This window comes from Herpailurus yagouaroundi, unplaced genomic scaffold (genome assembly GCF_014898765.1).
Source record: "Herpailurus yagouaroundi ecotype Mexico unplaced genomic scaffold, PumYag 159, whole genome shotgun sequence".
NCBI classification, from domain to species: domain Eukaryota; kingdom Metazoa; phylum Chordata; class Mammalia; order Carnivora; family Felidae; genus Herpailurus; species Herpailurus yagouaroundi.
The window spans coordinates 30518324-30537910 of NW_024412400.1; the positions used below are offsets into that span (position 1 = coordinate 30518324).

The window sequence follows — 19587 nt, forward strand, 5'->3', positions numbered from 1 at the left end:
GTTGTTTAGGATGTTCTAGGCCATTTGTATTTCCATATGAATTTTAGGATCAGTTTGTCAATTTACATTTTAAAAATGCCTGCCAAGCTTTTGATTGGGATTGCTTTGAATCTATAGTTTTTACATACTTTACTTCTTCCCTGAGCCTTAATTTCCTCTTCTTTAATGTGGAAATGATTCCTGCATTGCCAGTCAATTGGGAGGTCTATATGGGCCAGTACTGTAAAACTTCTGAAATAGGGCCTGAACCAGGATAGAAACTAAAAGACGTTAGTTCTTTTATACCTTGTCCTATGACAGAACTTTGCATGTTTTATCCCAAACCTTCCCTGTAGATTTCCCTCTGTCATTTTTGGAAATTTCACCATCAGAACCTGGTCTGCAGTGAATGTGATGCCCCGCCCCCACCTCTTTTTGGCCTTCTGTCTTTTAAGTGGCCTCAAAGGCAGCGTCTTCAGGATCTGTTTAGTTTCAATCACCACAACAAAGTCTGAGCTCAAGTTCTGGTCATTATACTGCTGGACTTCCACAGTCAACCTCCCAACTGGATTCTTCCTCTAAAGGTTTAATTTTCTCCAAAGTTATCTGAGCTCCAGTCTCTTGGTTAAAAATGTGTTCAGTTGCAGGTTACAGTGAATTTGGCTAATGATGGCTTAAACAAAGAGGGGGTTATTTCACTCACATAACACAAAGACTAGAGGTAGGCAGTTGCTTGTGTTGGTTCAGATGGTTAACAACGGGACTAGAATACCAAAGGACTTCCCTTTTTCGGATCTGCCATGCTTAACCTTATGGCTTTCACTCTTAGGCTTATTTTCTCATGGTCACAAGATAGCTGCCAGGGCTCCACACAGTATATCACTTTAAGGCAGGAAGAAGGATGTTGGAGAAATAAAGCTTTCTCAGAATACTTCCTCCCCCAGTAGACTCCTGCTTATTTCACATTATCCAGAATAGGCTCGCATGGCCACCCCTAGCTGCAAGGGAGTCTAGGAATGCAAGGAATAGAATTTTTGCGACCTGTCACCAGGCTTGGACACTTTATCACCCCACACAAAGCCGGGATTCTAGGAGCAAAGAACATGCAGAGAATGGGCATTAAGCAGGCAATGGACAGTGTTTTTTACACTTAGTTCTCTTACCTAAGACTGGAGATAATAATGAGGTTGTTGTGGGGTTAAATGAGGTGGTACACATAAGGGGCTTAGCACTGTGCTTGGCCCTTGTTTAGTGCTGAATAAATGATATATATTATTTTTATTACAGTTAGCATCTTCCTTGACAAGGTTCAAAGAATTCCTTCATTGCTCAAAAAGCCCATTCGGGCTCCTGTGAAATTAAGTCCTTACTCTGGCATGAAATCTTGCCACCTTTCTGCCCTCCTTTCCTGACCACAGAGCAGTGCTGGGACAGATATTTAAGAGCATTTGGTGTGTTCTCGGCAGTGGTGCTGTGGTAGAGAGCAAGGCACACATAGCTCTTGCCCTTGTGGGCGACAGGTAGTAAACAAACAAATAAACAAGCAGGACCGATTGCAGTTAGTGATGCGCAGTGTGCAGGAAATAAACAGGGTGGAGAGTTGGAAGGTTGAGAGAATGCTCTTAGATAAGGCAGCCTGGGAAGGCTTTTCTGAGGACCCATTTGAACTGAAACTTGAAGAGTCGAGCAGGAGCCTCCAAGGGAAATGTATTCCAGGCCAAGAAAGTGAGAAAATATCTAAAGGTATGGACGGGTTGGTGTACTTGAGGAGGCTGGAAGGGGGTTAGACCACCCAGAGCTCAAGGGGAGTGTTGGAGAAGAAGGTACAAGAGGCTGCAGGCAAAAGCCAGCCTTGGCAGGCTCTGTAGCCATGGTAAGGAGTTAAAAAAAAATTTTTTTAAAGTTTATTTGTTTTTGAGAGACACACAGTGAGAGTGGGGGAGGGGCAGAGAGAGATGTAGACACAGAATCCTAAGCAAGCTCCAGGCTCCCAGCTGTCAGCACAGAGCCCAATGTAGGGCTCGAACTCACGAACCGTGAGATCATGACCTGAGCTGAAGTTGGACACTTAACTGACTGAGCCACCCAGGTGCCCCAATGGTAAGGAGTTTAGATTTTTAAGTGCAATGAGGAGCCATTGAAAAATTTTTAGCCTGGGAGAGATGTGATCTGATTAAAGTTTCAGATGATCACTCTGGCTGTTCATTCATTCATTCAGCCACTATTTATTGAGTGTCGGACAATGTGCTAGGCACCAGAAATAGAAGTAGTGAACAAAATAGAGAAAACCCCTGCCCTGTAGGTGACCTACATCCTTTTCCAAGGATTTCCTGGGACACAGTAATTTTAGTGCTAGATTAGGGAGAGACCTGGGCAAATTGAGATAGTCATCCTACGTGGAGCAGACATTATTTCCCACTAGAAATAGAAAATAAGCAAGACAAACAAGTAAATGGTTTGATTGGTTCAGTAGTGATAAGGAAGAGGATCTGAACATTTGAGTAAAGGATGATGTTTTAGATCAGGTGACTAGGGGAAGTTTCCCTGGGAAGGTGAAGGAAGGGCACTAGCAATATTAAAGTTTTGGGGGAAGAGTTTTCCAGGTAGAGGGAACAGTAGATGCAAAGGCTCTGAGGCCACTGTCTGCCTGATGGTGTTTGCAGAGCAGTAAGAAGAGCAGTGTGGCTGGAACAGAAAGTATGAGGACCAGAGTGTTAGAGAGGTAGAGGAGGGAGGGCTTATGGTAGGGTTATGTAGGGCTTTGTAGAGCATTATCAGGACTTTGCTGTTCTCTGCGAAGGGAACCATCAGGGGTAAGGAGAAGATTGAGAGCTTATGAGTATCACTCTGGTTGCTGTGATAATAAGAGACTGAAGGGGCAAAGGAGAGCAGGGGGCTCTGTTCCTGTGATGAAACTATGACAGTCATCCAAGTGAGAGCTGCTAGGGCTTTGGACCAGGGAGAGGTATATTGTGGAGGCAGCATCATGTTGATGGGTTGAATCTGGTGGTGGGGGTAAGGGAGAAAGTGGGTGAAAGGTGATCTTTTGCGTCTTATTTGAACCGTGTGGGTGGGGTGGAACCAAGAGTTTCACGTGGAGAAGTGCATGGTATCTGCAAGTGGAGATATTGGGGGTGGGGAAAATGCTGTTTAGCTCTTAGGGGACAGCTGTGGACTGGAATGTAAGTTAGAGAATCCGTAGCAAATGCATGGTATTAAGGCTATGAGGATGGGTGTTATCTAGGAAGGAAATATAGAGAGAAGGAATTGAAAGATTGCTCCCAATTTTACACTCCATGGTAATACATACCTATGCCACTGTTTCATGCTGGGTAGAGTGAACCTTACTCCCTTGACTTTGGATTGACCATGTGACTTAGCTTGGCCAATAAGATGTTAGCAGGTATTATGCTTGTGTAGTTTGGTTCGGTGCCTCATGCTTCTGTCATTGCTGGAAGAATATACCATAGGGAGCTGGACCCCTCAATCTAGCCCCTGAATAAGACACATGGCACAGAATTGCTCCAACTACCCAACAAATTCACAACCTCAAGCAGAGCTACAGCTGGCCCACAAATGCTAAACAAGAATAAAATGCTTATTGTCATATATAGTTTGTGGTTACTTGTTATGTGGCATGAACTGACTGACACACCTCCCTTCAGCCTCTTGTTCCCATTTTTTCTTAACTCCAGCTCTCCTGCACATTTTAACAGTCTAGAGTCTCCCAGCAGCCAAAGCTTTCCTCTTCTTATTCAAGACCTTCAAATCGTATCCCCTCAGATCTTGCTGGACCAGCTGAGGGGTGTTAGAACACAGCTTTGTTTCTAATAGTGATAACTCGGCAAGCACACAATGCTTCAGCAGGCCTAGAACACATTTCACACACTCTTGTTGGTCCTAGCAACCTCCCGTGGTGAGTGTTCTTACCCTTGTCTTACCAAGGAGGCAGTGGAAGGTCAGAGAGGAGAGTCTTGTACCAGATCCCACAGCTGGAGGAAAGTCAGAAGCCCAGAGGCTGAGTGCAAAGCCTAGTGTTCTTGGGGCCAAGCAGAAACAGAAAAGCAAACATGGGCATTCTGGGTACAGGGTGGAAGGGAAATTTGTCTCTCACCAAATAACCATTTGTTCCTTTTGAATTCTATACCGTGTATTACCTACACACACACACACACACACACACACACACACACACACACACACTTGCACACATACATACACAGCCCAGGAATCATGAGTAATATTAACATACTTAAAGAATCCATCTATGAGTTGAAGGACTGGGAAAGGGATTTATAGAGGTACACTTTTTCTGTTTCTAGTTCTGTCCAAGGGAGGAAGCCTGCGGAGCAATATCCCAGCAAGGCTTCTCCATTCCTAGTTCCAATTTCTCCCCACCAGGACTTTGGATGGATGGAGACTCATGAGCTGGAAGCACTGAAAGTTCTAGAGGAGGAGAGCCTGCTCTGCATGGGATCCTGCCCTGCATTGTGTGGTGAGCATGCTTCCTGGGGGTCAGAAACCTCTGGGGTACCAGTGCCCCCTTTTCCTGGCAGCAAGGTCGAGAGACAGACAGCTACTGACATGTCAGCGGGGAGAAACCCCAAATCGAACCCCCTTGAGCTCTGACACCCCACCCCTCTTTGAATGCACACGCCTTCTAGTAATAGTAGTCCCATTCAAGTGTGGGTGCTTTTTGTTTTAAAAACAGAGAGATAAAGTCCACATCTGTCCACAGCCCCTGCAGTCTCTCCGCCTTTGATTTCCCATCTATAAAAAGAGGTGTTGTGTGGTGGGGTGGGGGTGGTGGGGTTGGGTGAGGAGAGGGTGAGCATCTCAGGCTGGGGCTGGGGAGGTACCTAGGAGGGAGGGAGGATTAGAATCTTGGGGGGACAAAAGCCGCCCTCTGAAAAGGCAAACTCACAATGACCACAATGAGCATAGCTTTGTTTTGTTTTGTTTGTTTTCCTTTTGGTCCGTACATATCAAAGCATTTGAAACTTCCAGTGACATTAAAGGAAGATAGATGTGAGACATTAAACAAATGCGGGTGAAGAAAAGACTGCCAGGACAGCAGGCTGGCAGGTGGGACTTGAAAAGGCTGCATTTGCAGTTGCAGAAAAGAGAAACTCTTCTTTCAATCCAGTATCCCAAGAGGCCTGGACAATTGGGGTAAACTCGGAGGATCAGACGTGCAGACAAAACCAGCATCTGCATTTGAAACGGGCTCCCGGGGGCTCTTCAGGGAAGCTAGCGGCGGGATCTGCCCGCTGACGGGTTGGTCCTGTCCAGATAACATCCCAGAAAGCCTACCGCTCTGATTGCCGACCCTGCGTGTCCGGGTCCAGGAACGGCCCCGAAAGAAACCCTGCGCCAAAAGCTGGAGGGCGGCAGAACGGGCGGATGCCCCCGGGGCTTGGCTCTTTTGCTGAAGGTCACCTCCAAACGGGACTGGGAATAAACTCTCCTTGTTTGCCTCTCGCCCGGCCTAAGCCTCGGGTCCTCTTGGGTGTCGTCCAGGACGCCCGGCACGGCTGCTTACAATGGCGCTCAGACGACAGATGGCGGGCGGGGAGGGGAGGGGCGCGGGCAGGTGCGCGGGGGAGACGCGCCGCCGCAGCGCGAGACGCCGTCTGTCGGCTGAATGGATTGCCGCCCGTCGGCTGCAGCGGCGGCCGCCGGGCCCCGCGAACAATAACCGAATTCTCCGACCCCACCCCCACCCCCGCGCCGGGCTGGGCCACGCGCCAGCCGGGCGAGCGGACCATTGTGCTGCGCAGGCCGGGCTCGTCTATCCCGGTGCGCCGGAGCCTCGGGGCTGGGCCAGTGTGCGCCTGCGCACACGCACACGCAGGCTCACACGCTCCCGCGGGGCTCGGGGCCAGTGAGTCCCTGAAAAGGTCACAGGTGTGGCGAGCCCCGTGCCGAGGACGCAGTGGCTTTCTTTGCTGGCACACAAGCCGACTAGAGAAAGCAGGGGCGTTTGCTTCGGACTGACAGTATCAGAAGCCAAGGGGCCACAGTGTCAGCCAGGGCAGCCACATCGACAGCCCTGGATCGGAGTTGCAAGGGCTGCAACCTGGCCGTGGCACGGCCACGTGTTGGTGCCAAGTGGGTGCGCCCGCTGAGTACTTTTTCAAGAGCGCTCATTTTGCCTCGCTAGCCGGTAGGTCTTCGCAACTAGTGTTGTAGGCTAGGTCCCTTCCCCGTGCTTTATACTCCTTAAAATGAATCTGAACCCGGCAAGGCAGGAGACAGGACAGTAGCCCTTTCTGCCCATCCCCTTAGGCCTGAAGCTTTCCTGAAGTCCGGCGGTACTTCTGTGAGTTTAGTGGAGTGTTCAGTCCTGAGGGCAGTGGAACAATTGGGCGCATCCATTGCAAATGGAGGCAGTACCCCTTTGTTATTGAGGAGCTAATGGCAGCCGGGTGACCTGAGGCTGTGGATGTTTGCATGTTTAAGGTATGCGTGCGTGTGTGTGTGTGTGTGTGTGTGGCTTTGAGGGGGGTATGTGTGCCCTCAGGGCTTCTAAGAAGTGCTTCAGTGACCTTCCCTCCCCCACTTCCCTACACTGTGTGGACAAGTGACAATGAACACTACACAACAAAGGAAACGTGAGGCTCTTGTTTTGAAAAAAATTATTCCCTGTAGTAAATGGAGGGGGTGCCCTGTGAGAGGAAGTCCCTTATAATGGCCACAATTCCTGTCCTGCCTTTCTCTAGTAGCGACAGGGTTCTGTGTCCTTGCTGCTATCACTCAACTGGATTATATGTAAAACATTATAATCCCTGCCTCCTTGCTTTCTTTAATTATTTGCTTCCATTTTGGGATACGTGTATAATCCGTCTATAATATGATACATATGTATCATGCATACATGGTATACACATAAAAATATATATGTATATGTTTGTTTGTGTGTGTATATATATATATATATATACACACACGTGTGTGTGTGTGTATACGGATATAGGGCTTGCGGGACCATGGAGAAGTCATTTATTCAGTCTTGATTGTGATCTCTCCTTTTTTTTTTTTTTTCCTTTAAAGCAATGCATACACCCTGTTAGAAGAACAGTCAGTTATTCTGCTTTACAGAGTAATAACACACCAGAAGGGAAATTCAACATTTTTCTGGTGCAGTATTTCTCAGGTTTTGTCATTCACATACCACCCTTGTGACTTTTGTCATATCATGTACCACCTATAACAGTATTTACTTAATATGTTTCTGTAAGTCCTCTTGCTTTTTCACTTAAATTTATTTTTAAAGGATGTTTTAGAGGTGACTCTGAGGACACGGTAACATGACTGTGGCTCCCTTTTCATCCGCTTCAAAATGAATCTCTCTCTCTTTCCTTCACTAAACAGTTGTAGGGACCAGTGAAAAGAATGAGGAATGGTTGTTCTCCCCATCAGTTCATGAAATACTTGAAACAAGGTTGGAGAAGAGGTGGAGCCTGTGGAATTTGGGCCTGATCTGTGGCCCCTCAAGGGAAGGCTGACACTGGGCCAGATGAAGACACCTGTGCCTCATCCCAGCAGCTAAGAAGTTGTTGAACCAGCGGGGTAAGTTCCCTTGTTCCTGGGGTTGGTGACTGCATGAAACCCAGACCGAGGAGGTATTTTCCAGATGCTTCTGCAGGAGATGGGCAGCATGACCACATCTAAGCTGCCTTGATTAGGATAGGGTCCTTTCCCCCTTTTTTCCACCAACAGAATGCCCATCCCTTAGGGTGCTCCAGCACTTGGACCTGAGCCTCAGTGAACTGGCAGAGAGAGGAAGGACAAACAGAGCATACATCCAGTGACCTAGAACTGCTGAAAGAGGCAGATGGCAACATGAGTTTTAAAAAAATAAGCACTACAGATATTTAAATATAGTAAAAAGAGACTGTGGAGCTAAAAATATGATTTCCCAATTAAATGGTTCAGTTGATGAGTTGAAGGAGAAAATGATCACTACTGAGATTCAGATATGCAGCCTGGTAAATCAAGGTCAGCAAATAGCTTAAAGTTCAGAACAAAAAATATAGAGGTGGAAATTAGAGGGAAAAATGCTTTGGCAGGGCAGATCTAATGACCTAACATATAAATAACAGGACTTCCAGAAGAAGAAAATGGAATAGATGAAAGAAATAATAAATGTGATTGAAAAATATTGCCCTGAGCTGAAGGAAAACTTCAATCTGTAAGATTGAAAAGATTTCCTGGGGGCTCTCTGCAGGCTCAGTCGGTTGAGCGGCCTAATTTGGCTCAGGTCGTGATCTCATAGCTCGAAGGCTCATGAGTTCAAGCCCCCAATTGGGCTCTGTGCTGACAGCTCAGAGCCTGGAGCCTGCTTCAGATTCTGTGTGTGTGTGTGTGTGTGTGTCTCTCTCTCTCTCTGCCCTCCCCTGCTCACACTCTGTCTCTGTCTCTCTCTCAAAAAATAATAAAATAAACAACAACAGCAACAAAAAAGATTTCCTGAATTTCAGACTGAACTGACAAGAAAGTACCTAGGTCTATTTCTGAACCCTAAGGATAAAAGAGGAAAATGTTGTAAGGTCCAGGCAATTACCTCAACTGACCTATAAAGAGAAAAGAACCAGATTGGCATTACACTTTTCATCTAGTACTAAAGCTAGAAGCTAATGAAATAGACTTTATAGGACTGTGCCTATTCAAGTTATCTACCTGTTAAGGAAAAAGAAATATATCGAGGCTAATCATAAATGAACCAGGAGAGAATGGAATGCAAAAGTAGAATAGAACATTCAAATTAACAAGGGGGAAAATGGAAACCAGCAAAAATAAGAAAAAGTAAAAGAGAGAGGAAAATACTTACAGTCTGTTCTCTTTATTCTAGGATTCCGTATCTGCAAATTTACCTACTTGCTAAACTTGCTTTGTAACCCCAAAATCGGTATTGCGAAATGCAATATGTACAGCGAATACAAGATATATGGCTACTTTGGAAAACAGTTTGGCAGTTTCTTACGAACTAAACTCTTACCATATGATCCTAATTGAACTCCTAAGTATTTAACCAAATGAGTTGAAAATTTATGTTCACATAAAAGCTGCACATGGATGTTTATGACAGTCTTATTTATAATTACCAAAACTTGGAAGCAACCACAATGTCCTTCAGTAAATGAATGGATAAAATTAACTGAGGTACATGAAGACAGTGAATATTATTCAGTGCTAAGAAGAAATGAATCATCGAGCCATGAAAAGATATGAAGGGGCCTTAAAGCATATTACTAAGTGAAAGAAGTGATCTGAAAAGGCTATGTACTGTATGATTCCAACTATATGTCATTCTGGGAAAGGCAAAGTATGGAAGCAGTAAAAGATCAGTAGTTTCAATGTTAAAAAAAATTAAAAGAAAAAAGATCAGTAGTTTCTAGGGGTTGAGAGGAGAGGGGGAGGAATGAATAGGTGGAGCTCAAAGTATTTTTAGGTCAGTGAAACTACTCTGTATGATACCATAATGGTGGATACATCTCATTATACATTTGTCCAAACCCATACAATGTATAACACCAAGAGTGAACACTAATGTCAAGCATGGATTTTGGGTGACAATGATGTGTCAATGTAGGTTTATGACTTGTAGCAAATATAGCACTCTGGTGTGGGATGTTGATAGTGGGGGAGGGAGTGGCCACGTGTGTAGGGACACAAAGGGTATGTAAAAACTTTTTGTATATTTTCCTTTGGTCTTTCTAATATCTGGAAAACTTAATCCTGACAGGTGTACTTAAAGTACCTCCCTACCTCAAGCCCTGCTTCCCCCAACTGTGTTAAAATGGGAAGCTGTTTTTCAAAAAGCAAGAAAATAAAAACAAAAAAGGAAGCCATATTTTCACCATAATAGAAAAATAAGATATACTTAAAATAAGTAGAAGGTAGCCGAAAAAGTGAATATAATAAAATCAAAACGAAGTTATTAAATTCTAGCTGCTATTGCCAGCAGATGGCTCAGAGCTAAGGCCTGCTCAATATGATATAAAGGAAGATCACAGTCTTTAGAGAAGTGTTAAAGGCCCGCCAGCACCAAATGGAGACCTTCTCTTCTACAGGATTAAGGAACTGAAAAGGGACTGCAAAGGACAGTGCTCCTTCAGTGCCTGCTTTGATATCGTTTGAGGCTCTGCTCCTGTGTCACCTAAAATCCCTGGTGTCTGAGCTCCAGTCCTTGGGAAATGCTGATTTAGTCTAAACCTATAGCCAGCCCCTGGAAAGATGGGCACCTCACACAAGGTCAAACAGCTGGGTGGTAGTGTGTCCTACCACACCAGGCTGGCTCCTCCTGAAGAAACAGAATTCTCTCGAGATGTTTTAAAGAAGCAGCAAAATCAGGAGATGACATTCAGTTCTATTCTTTGCTGGTCGTGGAAAATAACTCCTTGCTCTTTTCCTTTCAGTCACTTAGACAAATAATCTCATTTATATGAAAATTAAAGTAGATGTTCAAGGGGTGGCATGGAATATATAAAGCACGGAATATATCTAGGAGGAGAAAAATATTCATCAAGAAACCACTTAAAATGCTTTGTCTTGTTTCTCAGGGCGGGGAAGGAATTTAAGAATAGAACTCACGGAAGCAAGAGTTCCAAATGGAAGAGAGCAGTGGTGGGTAATTATAATGTGATGGCTAATTATGGTTTTCCAGGAAGTGCCTGAATTACAGGGCCGGTGTCATTTCCATGTTGCTTCCTTCTGAGAAAAATAATGCAAGCCAAAAAAAATTAACGTCTGGCCCGTAGGCATTTGAAACCTGTACACACCTTGTCCAAGGCAAGGCAGCTTGGTTTCAGGGGCTCACGACTGTCCCCGTCCTTCTTCCAGCTCGGGTCACCTGGCGTGAGGGGTAGTTGTCAGTGACTTCTCCACCTCCCCTGACCGCTCTCTATAGTGAAGGTGGCACTGTTCACCAGGCTCCTCCCTGGCTTCTCTGTGGCTCCAAGAGAGATGAAATGGCGAGAAAGTCAACACCGATGAGGTCATGGAGAATGGGCAGCCGTGAAATAGCAGATTCTGTTTCCCTTCTCCTCTGTACAAAGGCAACCTTTCATTCCCTTGGAAAAATCCACTGTGGGCCCTCGTGAAGAAGTGGTCTTCCCCAGGACTCCTGTTTACTTAGCTCTCGCCTAGGAGGCCAGGACTGGCTGACACAAATGCCACCCTTTTTAAGGCATACTGACCTCAAATTGGCAGCGTGGAGAAATGAGAGTTTGTGTGTGGGGCCCACAGGGAAGGTCCATGGAATTTTCCTGCACCATTTTGACTGCAACAGGAGCAGCTGTTTCATGCAGTTGTTTTGATGCGGGGACATTTTGACTCAGCCTAAAACCCAACCGTTAAACTTTAGGCTTAAAAAAAAAAAAAAGGCCAAGTACACGCATTCCTATCGTATTCCTGAGCCTCACCTCCTTGGGTGGGGTAAGAATCAGAAATGGAATAGGGGTGATAAGATTCTTTTTGCAAATTGATGATTTTAAAACGTGTTTTACACTTTGACAAAACCGGTCAGAACATCAAGAAGGTGGCATCAGAGTGGTAACGTTCAAACATCCAGCTGCTCATCTAGCCCCACTCTTGCCCCCCAGTATGGCACCCTTTTTCTCATATTGTCTTCCGCGTTGATTCTTGTCACAGTCCCAACACACACTCTGTAGAGACAGGCACCCCTTCTTCTGAGCCTCTGACAGTAACAGCTGTTCAGTGCATGCTTACTTGACTAATAGAATAAAATGTGCTTATATTCAGCTGGGACTTTCCCACATCTCTGAAAAGCAAAGATGATAAATGAAGAAAGATCTCTAGACCAGTGGTTTGGTTTCTTCAAACTCTTTGACCACAATCTGTAAGAACAAAAAAACTTTATATTGCAACCTACTGTAGTATAATCGCGCACACACACACACACACACACACACACACACACACACACGTGATACAAAAGTTTTATGAAATAAAACTCCCATTCACTTTGTTGTTTTCTATTCTAGGCTATTTTGTTCTCTATTTCATTTTTTAAAATGCTTGAAAATTTTGCATTCGGTTGATTTGATGAACACCTAATGAATGGTGACCCACAATATGAAAAAAACACTCCTGACACTTGCTGGACTGTTTCTGACACTCCTCACAGGACACCATCCTCCTATGTCACCACTTCTTCCTAACTGGCCTCCCTGAAGGTACATGAGAAGGCATCGCACCACGGGGGGAGAGCTGCCTGCAGGGATGTGGAGAGAGCCTAAGAGAGGGCACAAGGCCACTTTCGGCTACCCAGAGCCCTTCTGGCCAGCGCTCTGCTCTCCTGTCTGCAGCCCCTTCCTTCTTGTTATAATTCCTATGTGCTCTTGCCTCAGCACTCACCCTTGCCCCCTCTGTGGTCCCGCCTCTCAGTCCCTGATTTTCTTTGAAACACATGAGTGAGGTGTGATCGACACGTAAAAGGCTGTAGATATTTAATACGTACAACTCAGTGAGTCTGGGGATCAAGTTTATGCCTGTGAAACATTCACCACCGAGGCCATAGCCATGTCCATCACCTTCCAAAGTTTCCTCTTGCCCCTTTATTTTTTATTATTGTTGTTGTTGTTACTATTATATGTGTGGTAAGAACACTTAACATAAAATCTGTCCACCTACAAAATTTTAAGCAATACAGTATTGTTAGCTATAGACACTATACAATAGAGCTCCCCAACTTACTTATCTTGCATACCTGAAACTTTGTACTCTTTGACCATCACCTCCCCATTACCTCTGCCCCCCAACCCCTGGCAAGCACCATTTTATTCTCTGCTTCTATGAGTTTGACTATTTTAGATTCTTCCTAGAAGTGAGTTTATGCAGTATTTGTCTTTCTGTGTTTGGCTTATTTCAGTTGGAATAATGACCTCAAGTTCCATTGTATTAATCAGAGTTCTTCAGAGAAACAGAACCAACGTGATACATATATACATTTATTATGGGGTTCCTGGGTGGCTCAGTCTGTTAAGGGTCTGACTTCAACTCAGGTCATGATCTCATGGTTCGTGAGCCTTGCATTGGGCCCTCTGCAGTCAGCATAGAGCTCACTCCGGATCCTCTGTCCCCTTTTCCTCTGCTCCTCCCTCTCTCGTGCTCTCTCTCTCTCTCAAAAATAAATAAACATTAAAAAGAAAAAAACAAAAACAAACCTTGCCATTAAAAAAAGAGGACATTTATTATAGGAACTGACTCATGCTGTTATGGAGGCTGAGATGTCCCACAGTCTGCCATCTGCAAGGCAGAGAACCAGGGAAGCCAGTGGCTGAGAACCAGGAGAGCACTGGTGTAAGCCTGGAGACCCAGGAGCTCCAATATGTGAGGGCAGGAAAAGATGGATGTCTCAGCTCAAGAAGAGAGAGCATATTGGCCCTTCCTTCACCTTTTTGTTCCAACTGGGTCCTCAATGGATTGAATGATGCCTGCCCACATCGGTGAGGGTGGACCTCTTTACCCAGTTGACTGAATGAATCAAATGCCAATCTCTTCTGGAAACACCCTCACAGGCACATCCAGAGATAACGTGTTACCAGCCATCTGGGCATCCCTTAGCCCGGTCAAGTCGACACATAAAAGTAATCGTCACATCCATACATATTGTTGCAAATGACAGGATTTCCTTGTTTTTCTTTATTTTAAGGCTAAATAATATTCCATGGTATATGCCACAATTTCTTTGTGTATATGCCACATTTTCTTTATCCATTCATCTGTCAGTGGATATGAGGGTTGTTTCCATACCTCTACTATGGTGAGTCTCAGCCCCTGACTTAGCGTACCCAAGCACACCATGCCCCACTTGACAAAGGTCCTGATGAACTGATCTTTGGACCAGAAGATTCCTGCCACTGCATGCGGACAATGGGGGAAGATAGAATTTGGTGCCCAGGTCCTCCAGATAAGGTCTAAGCGTCACAAAGGAGACACTGTGTTAGCACCTCAGAACTAGAAGGGGTTTGAGCCATTACCTACACGAAGCCTTCCTTTTACAGATACGGTTGGGGCTCAGAGCCTCCCCCAGATCTTCACGCTCTATCAGAACATGCCCACCTAGCATGGCAGAGCTTCTCCCAGCCCCACGTGGGCTGGCCTGGCCACTAGCATTGAGTCCTGCCTGGGACACTCATACCACTGGTAGTGGTCTGATCTTGGGCAAGGCTCTTGCCTCTGTGACCTCAGCATACTGATCTATAAACATGGGGATAAAAGCCCCGTCAAAAACAGTTGTTACCGTGATCATTTTATTCATTGATTCATTGAACAAACATTTGTTAAATTAGGAACTACTATATGCCAAGCTCTGTTCTAGATCCTAGGAATACAGCAATGAATAAGACAAACAATCTGTCATCGTGGAATTTATATTCTACTGGGGGAGACAGTTAATAAGCAAATCAATAGGTGCATATATAAGCTAATATTCAGAAGTGAAAAGGGCTATAAAAAATGAGAGAGGGGCGCCTGGGTGGTGCAGTCGGTTAAGCGTCCGACTTCAGCCAGGTCATGATCTCGCGATCCGTGAGTTCGAGCCCCGCGTCGGGCTCTGGGCTGATGGCTCAGAGCCTGCACCCTGTTTCTGATTCTGTGTCTCCCTCTCTCTCTGCCCCTCCCCCGTTCATGCTCTGTCTCTCTCTGTCCCCCCCAAAAATAAATAAACGTTAAAAAAAAAATGAGAGAGAGAGGAGAGATTTATGGAGGGAAAGCAATGTGGGAAGGCCTACAGGTCAAAGGTAAGCGGTGCCGCATTGCACCCAGTCCGGGCCACCTGCCCTGGCTGGGACACAGGGCCCTGTGCTGCTGGGTTCCCTCAGGCAGCTTTTTGGGAAGAGCCAGCTGTGGGTTTCTGAAAGACTTTCCCAGTCAGAAAGGCCTGGGGTATGAGAATAGCATCTTGGGGGTGTGAGGGTCTGAACACCCTCTCTGGCCTGTGGCCTGTGGTTGCCTCCCAGCCCCACTGAGCTGCTCCAGTGGACTTCTTTGTAGGCTGGTGGTTAAGTGGGCAGACACGTCTGGGTGCACAGCCCCTGCTGGTCCAGCCGCAGCCGTGAGCAAGTGCGTGTTGCACTGCCTGCCTCCTCAGACAGAGTGCCACATCCTGGCCTTTCTCACACCCTCTCCCAGTTTTTCCAAAATTCCCTGGGGCAAATGAGACTCACTGTGAAGCTCAGACTATACTATGGAGGGGCTGGTGTGTCTCGTCTGGTGGGGTCCCCTGGCAGGGTCACTGGCAAGGACATCTCCTGGCTTCTAGCCCTGGAAGAGGGGCAGAACTGTCAGAGCAGGTAGAGTTAGTCTGCTTCCCTTCCTTCTTCTTCTGCCTCCCCTCTAGTCTACAGTTGCCTCCTTCCCGAAAGAAGTGACAAATGAGCCATCCTTGGTGAAGGAGAGAAAGGACAGCACACCAAGCTCCCTGTGACTGAGACAGTGGTGGTGATGGCCAGTCAGGGAGGGGCAGTGACCTCAGCCTGAGCGTGTGCGGTGTCAGAGCCTGGGAGCCCAGCTGGCGTGGCCAGCAAGAGACGGCGGGAAGTCTGGCTGGAGTGTAGGCTGAGTCATCTCAACGCGGCAGAGTCTGGGGTAGTCACGCCTGTGAGTGATGAGCACCTTGAGGAAAGACAACGTCACTGAAGTGTCTGGAAGGTGAATCAGGGAGCCACAGAATAGAGGGCTCTGCATTCCTGGGGATGGCTTCCTCTTACTGCCTTGTTCTGATAGGTTTTCTTCCCTGAGTGACCTCAAAGGAATTTTGAGCTTTGCAGTTGATGTTTCTATAGCAAAATGAGCTGGGGTGTCTCAGAGCGTCACAGGGTGAAATCTGTGGGGTTTCAGAGGTTGATAGCCATTCTTGTCTTCCTTCTTTCCCTTTGGGTTCCTCCTTTTTTCCTTCCTTTCTTGCTTCCTTCCTCCCTCCCTGCCTTCCTGCCTTTCTTCTTTCCTTCCTCCCTCTCTCCCTCCCTCCTTCCCTTCCTTCCTCCCTAACTTCCTGCCTGCCTTTCTTCTTTCATTCCTTTCTTCCTTCCTCTCCTCCCTCTTTCCTTCCTCCCTTCCTCCCTCCCTCCCTCTCTCCCTCCCTCCCTCCGTCACTCCTTCCCTCCCTGCCTTCCTACCCTCCTTCCAGCATGTCCATATTCATCTTACCAATATTTATTAAACAACAACTGTGTGCCAAGCAGTATAGCCTGGGGACACAGAGGTGAATGAAATACAGATGGTCCCTGCTCTCACACATCCTGTAGTCTAGGGTGATAGAAATCATCACAAATAATTACCTGCAATTTGAACCTAGTCCAGGGGCTCTGAATGCACCTAACAGAGGTCTTGGCAGGACCTGGAGGGCCAGGGAGGGCTTCCTTGAGGACAGTACTGTTAGGATGAGACAGGGAGGATGGGAAGTTCACCAGGGAAGAGCATTCCAAGCAGAGGTGTTGGAGAAAGTGGAGAGCTTGATGACTTTGAGAACAGGGTAGTTATTGTGGCCTGAGTGGGGGAGGGGAGAAGAAATGAAGGGCCAAAGCAGGATTCAGGGCCAGCAGGGCCAGGGAGGCTGTGCTGAGGAGCCAGGGCTCTATCCTCAGAGCCCTTCTTCGTCAGGGGTGGGTGGAGGATGATCCACGTGAGCCCTGTAGGGACATGTGAGATTCTGCTCATGGAGTGTTCTGACCCTGCACCATCAGTCACACCACATACAGTCAGGGAGAGGCTCTGGACCACGTGTCCTGTTCTAGGAGGCTGGCTTTTAGGCATCATCCTGCCCAGATCCGCCGTGGGTGACTGTGGGCAGAGGCTTCTGTTCCCCTCACTGTCTCTAAGGACGAACAGTAGCAGTGGCTACAGGGAAGGCTTTTGCTTTTTTAAATGGACAGTCCAGGCCCAGAGGGAGGCTGCTGACTGTCTCCCTTCAAGCCAGAAAACCCTGGGGTCATAGTTACATAGCAGCCTGTTCATTGTGCCACAGTGCCTTACTCTAGGAACTGGGAAAGTCTCAAGGAAGAATCAAGTAGTTCACAGATACTTTGATATAGTAGAAGGAATACAGGCTTTGGAGCCAGAAAGATTTGGACTTGGATTCTGGATCTGCCACTAGCTGTGTGGCCTTGGACAGACCACTTAGCCCTCTGAGCCTCATGTGCTCATCTGTAGCTAGGGGACAATTGCAATAAGCTACCCTTATCCTGTCCTATCAAGGATTACTGATAGTGTTTGTAAGATGTTCAGCACAGTGGAGGGCAAAAGTAGCCCTTCAGTATTTGGTAGATGTAGGAAAAGTTTAAACCATCTTAGAGAGGTGGTTTTTCACTTGTGCTCTGGAAAAAGAGAAGCCTCATCTGCCATGAATGCCCTCTAATAGTCCTTTGTGAGTCAAACTGTCACTGCTAGGACATCCTGCCTTTTGTCTCTCTGCATGGCAGCTGGAGCCCACCTCCCTCAGTCTGCCCAACGTCGAGCCTGGCAGTATCAGGGCACCACCCCTGGAGAGAAGCACCCAGGCCCCTGGCTACCTACAGGACCTCTCCTCATCTAGTTCCTACTGAAGAGCTCACAGATCACAGAGAATACTCTGGTCCTGCTGAAGCAGCAGGTAAGCTGCCTGGGATAAATCACACACACACAAGCACAGGTGTCCCTCTCCCTGTCACTGTCCCTAGACCACACACCAAGACCTATCATTTCTGGCTCTAACCCTTCCCAGGACCAGGGCAGAAGAGACCAACCCTGAGGTGAGCAAGGGGACAGGACTAGGATACAGGGTTTCTGGGGCTACACACACACACACACGAACATGGATATAACACATAATTATGTAATACACACAGATGCATAGGGTGACCCCAAGACCAGAGACACCCAGATACTTAAGCACGTGATAACATTGTTTAATTTTCCATTGGGTCTCTTATCTGTGAACAAGGATGATAGTAAAAGGGTAATGTTGTCAGGATTATACATAAGGTATGTGGAACACTGCCTGGCCCAGACTGAGCACTCAGTTTTTGCTTGCTATGATTTATTACAGCTAAAAACCCTCACAGGACACAGACAGATATGGGAATACAAAGATACCCAGGGCCAGCAGGATCAGATCACAAGCACACACATAGCCCATGTCTGCCCCTAGACAGAACATGCAAATGCCTACCTATCCAAGGAAAGCCCACTGGTGGCCAGTCTGGTAGGGCTCACATGGCTTGGTCTTGGCCAAGTAAGGCCTGGTCTATTTCAGCCACAAGGCAGCAAAGGAAATTAAATTGTTCTGCACATTCAAATGAGCAGAGTTTTGAGATGGAGAGTGGATGGAGGCCAGGGAGAGAGGGACCATGTGAGGAGAGGCAGGAAGCTGGGTCTGAGAGGTCAAAAAGCCCGTTTTAAAGAGGGCAGTGGTGTATTTTAAGCTGTCTTATGGCTTGTCCTGCAGTGTAGACCCCACCCACCTCTGACTTGTCAGTGGAAGATGCTTTGTTAATAGCATCTGACATGACAGGCGTTTGAGGATGATCAAAGAAAGGGGGCTGTGTCCCATATCTGAGGTAATGCACCACTGGCCACAATCAAGGCAAGAGACAAAAGAGGTGCAATTGCATGGGAGCAGGAAATTAGAGTCAGCAGACCGGGAGAGAGGGGAGAGACCCAAGGCCAATGGAAGATATCATCATCAGATGGGTGTCAGAGCCATTACAATGGCTGAGAGTGCAGGACCCTCCAGGTGGCCAGCCTCTGGATTATAAGCTGCCAGAAATATGAGCACTTACGTCCAACTCTCTTTAAAACAATATCCCCACCTGCTAAGGGAGGCTGGAGGGAGGGGTGCGGGAATTGTGTGGGTTTAGTAAGAGAAAGCTCAGTGAGAGGTGGGGGTGGGGCAGAGGAAAAGGTGCGTTGTGGTCAACTTGAAAGCAGTGTGGGTTATATCTCGAGGCATGTCCTCTAGGAACTTTCTCTGCAATTTATCAAGAGATTTCCTGTGATCCCACACTGGTTATATTTAAGAGGAGTCTGTGAGTGGCCCTCAGATGATTAGTACCTATCATCTTTCTTTTGAGGAAGAAGCTACTCTTTAAACTCTGTGATTGACGCACATGGACTCTGGACGTCTGGGGAGTTTAAGGAGGAGATCAATTGCTTTTGAAGAAAAGGTGGCCATCTGGGTAGCACAGGTGCAAGGTAGCCGGGGCTGCAAGGTGGCAGATGATTTGGTCCTCTGAAGACAAATTAGGGAACCCAGAAGATGACAGATGGGCAGATGTTGGGTGATTGTGAAAGGAGTTTGCCCAGGTAAAACAGATTTTTTTTATTTGGGCTGAGCATAAGGATTTCACCACTATTTATTAGCTGCCTTTCAAACTTTGCCCACAAACACAGTGGGAATCTCTTTGTGGCAGATTAGTTTGAAAAATATCTCCAGCAATAAAAAGAAGAGAAGGGAGAGGCCAGGCAGATCTATCATCCCTTACCTGCAATTCCAAAATGTAAAACAGCTCTGAAAACTTTTAAGTTTTTTTTTTTTAAGATTTTATTTTTCAGTAATCTCTACACCCAACATGGGGCTCGAACTCACAACCCTGAGATCAAGAG

General features: G+C 46.6%; 1 long non-coding RNA gene across 1 annotated transcript; it reads left to right on the top strand.

The window, feature by feature from the left end:
• The first annotated feature begins 4327 nt into the window (after positions 1 to 4327).
• Positions 4328 to 19572, top strand: LOC121033701 (uncharacterized). Its single transcript, XR_005792074.1, has 4 exons — positions 4328 to 4474; positions 7354 to 7551; positions 17427 to 17596; positions 19523 to 19572. It is a non-coding gene; the product is annotated as an uncharacterized LOC121033701 (long non-coding RNA).
• The last annotated feature ends 15 nt before the right edge of the window (positions 19573 to 19587 follow it).